Source organism: Cryptomeria japonica, chromosome 3 (genome assembly GCF_030272615.1).
Source record: "Cryptomeria japonica chromosome 3, Sugi_1.0, whole genome shotgun sequence".
NCBI classification, from domain to species: Eukaryota; Viridiplantae; Streptophyta; class Pinopsida; order Cupressales; family Cupressaceae; genus Cryptomeria; species Cryptomeria japonica.
In genome coordinates, this window is record NC_081407.1 from 200,362,581 (window position 1) to 200,372,970 (window position 10,390).

A 10,390-nucleotide genomic window follows, 5' to 3' on the forward strand; every position below is an offset into this window, starting at 1 on the left:
GAAAATTGCAAAACTGCCAAAATTGTGTGTTATGCAGCAGGCCTAGTAGCCCGTGGAGGCCTAATTGGCCCTGTTTTTCTCACCTAGCCCAATGATGGGAATTTTCACCATGGATCTTGTTTGGAATTCTGTTAGGGAGGTCTATACTCAAGGATTTCAGAGGTTTAGTTCACTATCTTTGCACTTTTAGGACTGTCCACATTTTGTGGCATGAATGGAGGGTTTGAAGGGTTTTGAGCTTGCAATGTTTGGAAATCTCTCCCACACCACTCTTAAAGCCTTCTCCACAGTTTGGGACCTGTAAAAAATCCTTAAGAATGTTCCCCTTCCTTCTCCCTGCAAGAAATATGTCAAACACTTGGCACTCTAACTGAAAATCAGAAAAATTGCCCCTGTGACAGTCAATACACTATTCTTTTACCAGTCAGCAACAATGCACCTTTGGACCTGCAAACATGAAGAGTTTGGAATTGTGGAAACACCTCATGGAGGTCTTAAAACATATAAAACACCTCGTATTACATTTCCTTTGAATTTCAAGGCTTGGATTATGCTCTTAAGCATTCCATTAAGCAAAATGACAACAACTTTCCCAAAAACAGTGAACTCAGTGTTTTGTCTACAAATGGGAATGATTACAAGGTGTAAACTTACTCAAATACATCAAGATGGTGCTTCAATTCTTGATCACATGTCCAGACCATTGTTACAATCATTTTCTCACTCAATTACCTTTGAGTGCAAACTTTGAGTCTTTAACAAGTTACTAGCAAAATGACAAACACTTGCCTAGTAAACACTCAATAGCATCTTCAAACAATTCTTATGGCACAAAAGGAAATATATATACACTATATACACATGGATCAACTTGGAAGAATCCATTGGAGGGATCCCAGACCTGGATCAACCAAGTTGACACATTTTGCAACCCCAAACCCTTGGCAGGGCAGCAAGTACCTAGTTTCCAATTATTTTGTAAAAACACTTTGCAAAAGAGAAAATGATGAAATAATTACATGGGAAGCTTTTTTACATCCATATTAAAACTTACAAGAAGGTACAGTACGGATTGTATAGCTACAGTATGGACTGCCCCTCAAAAAGGAAGAAAAATTGTCATAAAAGCAAAAAAACACTTGTTTTCTATTGAGTTACTCTTGCAAATACAATCACCAACCTTTACCAAGGCAAGGAGAGGAATTATATAGTTTTTCAAGCTAGTTTCCATTCCAATGTATGGACAAGAGACTTTTTAAAATACATTTTTCAAGAAAATGACCTTTTTGACAACTTTCTTGAGCAAAATAACAACTTTTCTTGCTCACAAAGGCATTTTTGACATCCTAGCCTTATCAACTTGCCTAAACCATTTATACATGCTAAAAAACACTAAAAAAACATGTTTCAATGCTCTTGAAAACATTAGGAGACCTTTTTGGCACTTTTCCACATTTTTGCCAAAAATTGTCAACTCAAGGCCTGAAATGCAAGATTTGATCTCTCAAGCCCAAAATGAGATCAAAACCACTACAAATGACTCAAAACAACCTAAAACAACAAAACAACCTACAACAAGACTTTACAAACATAAAAGCATAAAAAATCCAAAAATGGGAGTTTTATCCAACTAGGTGCTCCTGCACCAAGAGGTCCTTGATGTAGCTAATATTGGGCCACTGGTGTTAGAACCAAATGTACAAATGTATGAGCCAAGACCCTTTGGTTATGCTACTTATGTTGTAGAAAAATTACATGAAGGTTTCTTGAACCTCAAAGATAATAGGGAGCCCACTTTCAAGTTTTACTCATTGTTAATGCATTTGATTTTATTTTATGGAAGATTTAGGGGTATGTGGCCAATGAATTTAAAATTGAACACAGTGGAAAAAGCAGGTAAAGAACAACCAGTACAGATGTGGACATCAGTTTGGGATTCATGATATGTGAAATCAAACTACATCATGTTTGAAGAGCTAATAGTAAAGCCATTATACCATATGTATAATGTCTCGCGTGAAGGATCTATTTCCACTAAAGTTAAAAGAATTCTTAGACCTATTATTTTTTATGAAAGAGGTATTGTCAATCACAACTGGGGTGATTGGTTTGTTCAAAAGGATTTTACTTGCTTCAGGATTTATGATTTCAAAGGAACCCCATATCTCTTTCCAGAACTTGTACCAAACATAATTGCTTATCTAGATATTGGGAGACAGTTAAGTGTTTTGAATGCCAAACATTTTGGAGGTATGCATAAGAAGACTTTCCCACCTGAGACTCTTAGTTTTGGGGATTTTACCATTGTATAAACAAAATCTTATGAAGCCATTGATAAGAAACTGATTGAAGAATACAATTTTTTCAAATATGCCGCTACAGTCAATTATGACCCTGAGGGATATATTCACAATTGAAAGAAAAGTCAAAATCTAGGAGATAATATTTATGTTTACTTGGAAGCAGAGGACATGCTTAGAAAGATGGAGGAGGAAGAGGCCCATATGGCCATTGATGAATTAAACAAAAAATTAGAAGAAACAAAAAAGAGATTGCAAGAAATGGAAACTAAAGAAGAAGAGAATGAAGGCGAGTCCGAAGAAGTTGAGGTGGTATCTAGGCATCAAGCACCAGACACAGTAGAAGAGCCAGACTTGCAAGAGAAAATTATTGTTAGGCTGAACATCCATAGTGATGCAAGATACGATGAGTATTCTGCCTTTGTGTATGATGATGTTTTTATTAAGTCAAAAGAATTTAAATTGATTTTATACAATTTCAAAGGGAAAAAACTGAGAGACTCTATCCCAAATGTAACCCCTGGAAAAGAATCAGAATTGTTGGGGAAACTAAAGGAAGAAATCAGTTTAGAATTGACCACTATAACCCCTCAAAGGTGAAGATAACTTCTTAGTGAAGCAGACATCATCATCTTTCCAAGATGGGACATGAGTGCATCATTTATTTTTAATAGCATGTTACATTTTGAGAATAAGGATTTTAAATTGGATATTCAGGGGGTAAATGATGTGTATGTCGGCTCTAGATTTGACCAGAATGAAGAGGCTTTTCTTTTATGGGCTCTTTACCCTCCAAATAAGAGGCCAAAAATCATTGATGTGGATAAAGCCTTTGGTCACATGATGAAATTGAAAGTTGGTGAAGTATATCCCATTGTTACTGCGGATATGGGTATTGATATTTCAAAATTTAATAAAGCAGAATTGGTTAGAGTGATCAAAGAAAGAGATTAGTATAAGGGATTATATGAAGAATTGCTAAAAAGAGGAGGACAGCCTGTGCCACAAATCCATGATGGGTCTCAGTGGAAAAAGAAATGTGAGGAAGTGCAACTGGAAAATAAAAAGTTGAAAAGGAAAATGCAAAGTGTGAGGGCTAACACAGCCTCTATTTTATTGACTAAGAGATTTGAAAAATTGCAGGGTTTCCTTGAAGATTTTTGGGTTGTTTATCAAAAGAATATGGATAATGCAATATCTCACAACTGGATTTATAAAAGACTAGGAACTCTATTGCATGATAAGACAATGACCAATACAGATGCTGAAGTCATTAAAGGAACACAAAAACTGTTGAAAAAGCATGAAGACTTTGACACGGAATTGCGAAATGAATTTAATGAATGTAAGGAAATAGTACAACATGGTTTTCCAAAAATTGAAGATCAGAATGGACAAATTAAGGATATGGATAAATGGATTGTAGAGTGCCAAAGTCTTCTCAGTGCCTCCCTTAACATTGTCCAGTCTGATGTACTTGACATGATAGACACAATCGAGCAGATGGAAAACTTCATCACTTTGGAGATTGTGGTCAGAGATATTATCTATGATGCAGATACCTACAAATAAAAGGGATATTTGAAGCACATTCAGAAGTGTGATAAGATGCTTGGAGACCAACGATAGATATCAAAAGTTGTTTAAAGAGGTGACTTTGTATTTTATAGTTTTAGTTTGTTAGGGCAGTTTGTAGGTAGTTAGTTTCTAGTTAGTTTTTTGTTAATTTTAGTTTAATGAAAGGGTATGCCCTTTCCTTTTTCAAACCGAATCCTCATCTATATGTGGAGGATCTTTTAGGAGAGACAAATATCACAAGTTTATAGTTTTTTTTATCAAGACAATCTCTATGCATTTTCTTATGAACTCGTTGTCTGGAAGTACCAAGTTGATGGAGGATATGCACTGAAATCAACTGGTTTAAGTATTTTATTTTCAATATAAAGATTCAAGTGTTTCTCATTCATGATGGTATCTATCTTTTCAATGGATTGATCAGTTCCTTGGATAAATCTATTTACATAGGTTGTTTCATTGTGCAATCTTATGTTGTTGTAATTAAGATTGATTTTTAGTTTCAATATCAGTTAGAAGGATTGGTTGGCAAACTTCGAATTGTCTTATTGGTCTTTCAAATTAAAGTTAAATTTAGTAAGACTAACTGGATGCCAAATTTTAATTGCAATTCATATGGAAGCCTTTGAGATGATGGTCTTGTTACATTAACAAGTTATTAAAATTGTCTCTAAGGTTAAACGTAGGATTTTTCATTTGAAATGATATGAAACCAGTAAGGAATCAAGGCACTGGTCTTTTATTGATTTTATATATTTGAATCAAGTATTTCCAAAGCAATTTTAATTAAGGAATCATATTTCTAATTCATACAATCACTACTTGATAAACATTCATTTACAAGCAAGCAAGCAAGCAAATTGATCCTGGTATAGCAAATAGGGTTTACTTATTTTTTTATTTTTATACAATACTTTTATCCTTTATCTAACATAATCGATAATTGAAAGAATTTTCAATAACCAGGAACTGCAGCACTGGGAAAGTAAAGAAAAACAGATAAATGAGAACATACCAGTAGGATGACAAGCTCAAATTTATGAGACACACACTCTGAAATGAACTTGTCTGCAACCAACTTTACATGATTCAAAAACACAACGTGCAAGTCCACAAGAATTTATAGGCATGCAAAAATCTATAGGAATTTCGCCATCTCCAATAGTTCGATACCCTACAAACTACAAAATCAATCCTTCAATATCACCTACTAGAGAACCCAATTTGTAGAGGCAGAGGTGGAGGAAAAAGAGGAAAAGGACACGTTGAACCTGATTTGTAGAGGTAGAGGCAGAGGAAGAGGCAAAAGAAACAAAGGAATTGGTAGAGGCAAAGGAAGTTGAGAGTTAATTCAATCCGTCGCACGTGGTTTTCGTCGGAAAACGTCATCAACATTTTGACGTTATCGAGCATTTTTTTTTTTAAATCACATTTGATCACAAAATGCCTTGTCCGTCGAAAACCTCCGTCGGATTTTGAAGCCAAATGTATTAGTGTATGCTTTGGAGAGAAAACCCTAAATTCTTGTAAATGTATATGTAAATGATTCAAATCACAAATGAACTAGAGATCTAAATCATGAATGTGGATTTGAAAATCAAGCTCATGCAAAGACATGAAAATAACATGAAACCATACCAAACCCTAAGGGAGAGGTACAAGCCAATCATTAGTCAGTGATCTCCTATTATTCTTCAATGTCTTCAAATCTCCTAATGGATGTTCAAAATGATTGATAAAGGCCTAATAAATGCTTGATTTTCTATTGTAGACTTCATATAACCTTTTTTTTCACTTCACAAGAGGCTCCTTCAATCACTAGATCTAGATCCTTCAAATGAGGAAAGGAAGGCTTTATGTAGGAGAGCCCAATTTTTTTTTGAGTCATAGGCCAACCTAGAAATAATATTTTTTTCCAATCTCTTGGATTTGAATATTAAAATTCTACCATTTCCCGAAATTCGAGGAGAAAAAGTCGGGACCAAGTAGCTATCTACTTGGTCTGAAACACATTGTCCAACCAACTTTTTGCCAAATTTTTAAGGAAGCAAGATATTGTGATTTTAGAGAAATTTCCAAGAGTATATGGGAATTTGAGATGTCTAGATATGTGAAATCGGGCCTTGAAAGTCGAAATAAGACATAACTAGGGTACCTGATGAAATGATTAATTGGGAGAATAAAATAAAAGGGGCACACTTAATGTAAAAGGGCCCAATTTTATGATGTGTAGAAAGATGCAAGAAGACCTTAAATTTAATTTAATTAATTAATTAAATGCTTAAGGGGGAATTGAAATGGAAGATGCAAACACACTAAGGTGGGTGCTAACCTAAGCATGAGATTGTACCACCCAGTTAAGGGTGTACAATTTATGACGCTACATTTAGCCCCCACTTTAGCGGTCATATGACACTACGTGCATATGTAAGCTAAAGTATAGAAAAGTAAACATTTCATGAAAAAGGATATATCCATAAGGTGTCAAACGAAGCCTCCAGTGGTATCTATAGTACACTACTAGGAACCGCACCCTACAAAACCACATTGTTAGATAAAATCACAAAATCACCTAAATGCTTACTAGGGAAGTGATGAAATTCGCGGTTAGCTATATGCCCCCCTATTTTGGCTTGCTAATTAGTGAGGTGAAATAGGGTATCATGTTTACAACAATTAATTGTGAAAAGAGGTGATGACAAATGCTCACAACGAAGCTTGATACAAAGATCGAAGCGCATCATGGAACATTTGGTAAGAAAGAGAACTAAACCCAATTCCAACACAAGCAAGAGTATGAAGATTGGAGCTCTCTAACACAAAATAAAAGATTAAGCAAAAAAGAAATGCAAAATTAGGGTTTAGAAAATCATGGTGATGGTTTGGAAGAGGCCAATATATAGCTTAAAGAGATCGTAGTGAAGAAAGAAGATGATGTAAATCACATGGTTAATATTTCCAAGCATGAAGAACCCCTGAGTCCAGTGGCATGCATCGCCTCTAATAAATTGTTAGATAGTTATATCTTAACCATTGTGGGATTCAAAAAAGAAATCAACATCAATTCCTTGAAAATTTCACTACAAAAGAATCTGGTAGAGCACCAAAGATTCTATAGCATTGTGGTTGCTATTCTCTTCCTTTTCCCTTTGTTCTTTCATTTATAATGCAAACTCTAGATCTATATGATTTTCTTTGATATGTATATATTTGTGTATCAGTGATATAGTTGTTTTTAGAAAGACCTAGATAAATTTCTTCATAGTCTGTATTAGAATGACAATAATCTCGCTTATAGGTAATAAGGTAGTTGTTGGTAACAAACTATTACTTTTTAGATCGACATTTAGATCATACTCAGTGATAAATCATTAAATATGATTCTAAATATTAATCTATGTAACAAATTAGTATTGAACTTTGTTTTTTCTAAATTAGACTCCCCAAACAAATTAAGATGCGTGTCTGCTGTGTATATAATGTTACTTTATAGAATAGATATATTAAATATATGGATTTGAAGTTTCTGAATTTTTATGTTGAAATTGTTAATGAGAATAGATAGACATTTCTGATGCAGGATATATAGACCACTTTGCAGTGCATGTGTGTGTCTACTGAGCACGAGACAATTTTGGTCTTGTGTGTCTGCCATTTCACCATCATGGCAGTCATTAGAAAATAAAATAAAAAATTATTTCTCTATTTCTAATACTATTAAAACTATATATATCTCATCATCTTTTAGATACATAAAATTTTCAGATTTCACAATAAATTAACTTGATGATTGGATTTGATTCTGATCAATTTTTCCATCAAGATTTTGGATCATGATTCATGATCTATCATGAAGATGAAGATGACTTAACTAGAAAAGAGAAATGTCAAAAAAATAATATGTAAACTACTTCATCAACAAACAAAAGCCCATTGATTAATATTATTTCTATATATAAATTATTTAATATATTTTTTTTATTAACATATTCATACCATTCATCAATAACAAAATTACATTTATATTCTCCAATAACTCACAAAACTAACTCCATCCTTTGATGAAGCTAAAAATGTATCGGTCCCACAGAAAGCGACTGCGAGCAATGGTTGCAGTAAATATGAGGCGGTCTACCGTACTTAAGGTTAGTGCCAACGATAATCTTCTTTCACTATTATTTGGAATTCTCCATTCCCTCCACGCAGTTGTCATTTAAAAGCGAGCATTTAATATGTGCAGGATCTGGATAGGAACATGAAAAGCCCATCAAAAGCTATGTGGGGTGATAAACTAGGTTTCTGGATTTTTCGTTTTCCGATTTCCCACTATGGAGATCCCCTTCAATGATGTCAAGGAAGAAGAAGTTATCTTTCGAGGCCTCCGTCTCATACGCCATAAGCAAACACATGCCAACTAAGGTAAATATAGCTAGAAAAACCTTTCTAATGAGTCAGATCATGCAGATAAGTTTTTTCAATGCAATTCATTGAACACCCACAAATGATGGTATGGGTAGCTGCCTATAACTTTCAGAAAACCACAATTTATAGAAGTGGATTCTGATGAAGTAATTTTTGGGAAGCTACTAGTTGATATCTGTTTCTTGAAATGGATAAGATTCAATTGATTGTAATTTCTAAAATGGGTTTTTTTTCTTTTTCCAATTTGGTTTCAATGGCAGTTGGCGGCATGCTTTTGCAAGAAATTTACCACAATACTTACATTGGACTTCTCCAATGTGATGGGTCCAGTGGAAGAGATTCAGTACGGGGATAACCCAGTTGCTCACATCATTCCTACGGCCCACGTTAACAATTTTGTCAGTATCCTCATTCTCTATTACAATTTTTTTCTTTAGAAAATGTTAGATGAGTTATATAAAACAGTTAAAAGAGATTGTTCTCATTTTGTGCAGTTCATAGTGATACATTTCATAAGCTATGGTGGAAAAGGGAAACTTGTTGCATTAGTGTCGGAAGACGTAGTTCCTGATCCACTTCAGCTTTATCAGGATTGCGCAGACGCTCTGCAACTCATGAAGAAAGCCGCACATGCAACTTTAACGCATTTGTCTTGAATGTTCACTTCCCTCTTTTTGCCATTTGTAATACTTGGGAAGGATACGGACGTGACTTCTTTTGTGTCTTTTTCTGCTTCCTTTGTTTCTTGTGGGGAGGAAAGTAAAAGAGTTAATTGGAACATCTACATTAAAGGTAGACGGGATATTGTAAAATGCTATGAAAGATAAAAGATTAAAAGTTCCAACACTATACCGAATAGTCAAAAATTATATAGCTGTATTAAATTATTATAAATTAAAAGGAGCATTGCTAAAATAATAAAATTTCAATTGAGTTGTTCTGATTAGTTCAAGTGGGATAGGTTCGAATCTTTACATAACCGCTAAAAACCAACTACTTAGGGTGCATGAGGAGTACACACCCAGCTAAAAAGCACAAGATACCAAAACACGCTAGAATCCAACAAGCAACTAGTACACAATCAAAAAAGATAGAGCCAAAAAACAAGAAACATTCAACCACCTACCAAAGACGCGAAGGAATCATCTACTAAGCAACGACATTATCATCCTACCATTCATTACACAACTTTAACTTTAAAAAAAAAAAAAAAATCTTTTTGCTCAAATCTTTTGTAGAGGCTAGAGTGCCCAAATCCAAGGTAGCCTTGACAACAAAGGTGAGGGGGTCCATTTTTGTAGAGGGAGAATCCATTTGTCTCTTCCTCTTTGCCTTTCTTTGTTCTATCTCCTCTTGTATGGCATGCAAAGAGGCCAAATTCTTTAATGCCATCTACTAGCTCAAAGAAAACATTTCCTCAACCTTTCTCTTCGGGATCTCTTGATTTTGTTGGCAAAAGACATTGTTTTGGTGATGCTCCGATGAAGACTGATGATGGTAGATACATGGAGATTACTTAGGGGTTGTCATTGATGGCAACTCAGCCTAGTAATCCTATCTGGTATATGGAGATTGGGATTACCGGAAGTCTTAAGTAAGTTTGGTTATTCATGAAGCACAAGTTTGGTCAGTGGAATACACTGTATAGATCCGACAAGCATTATTTATTTCCGATGATTGGAATATTTGATTGGATGTGTGAGGCATCTTTTCATGCAATTCTAGCCTCTAGTGTTGATTCTAGTGCAAGTTTATTGGTCTGGTATCCGGTATTACAAGAAGAACAGAGTTATCTTCATGTTTGATGGTGTAGCGTGTGGACTGGATTCCTTGAGGTGATTCTAGTGGACGTTGATGAGTTCGAGGTGATTAGGCCAACTTATTGGAAGTTTGTGATCATATGTTTTAGGTCCAGAATAAGGATTTGTAGAAGTATTGAGTTGACATGAGTCTACACGTTTCACATTTTGTTGTTTTGAGTAGCCGACTAGTTAGTGATCTATTTTGGTGGTGCGGATATAAGATGGATTTGGGTGATCATTTTGGTGGGAATATATGTGTGCGAAATTATTTTTGGTGTGATTGAGCGCAAT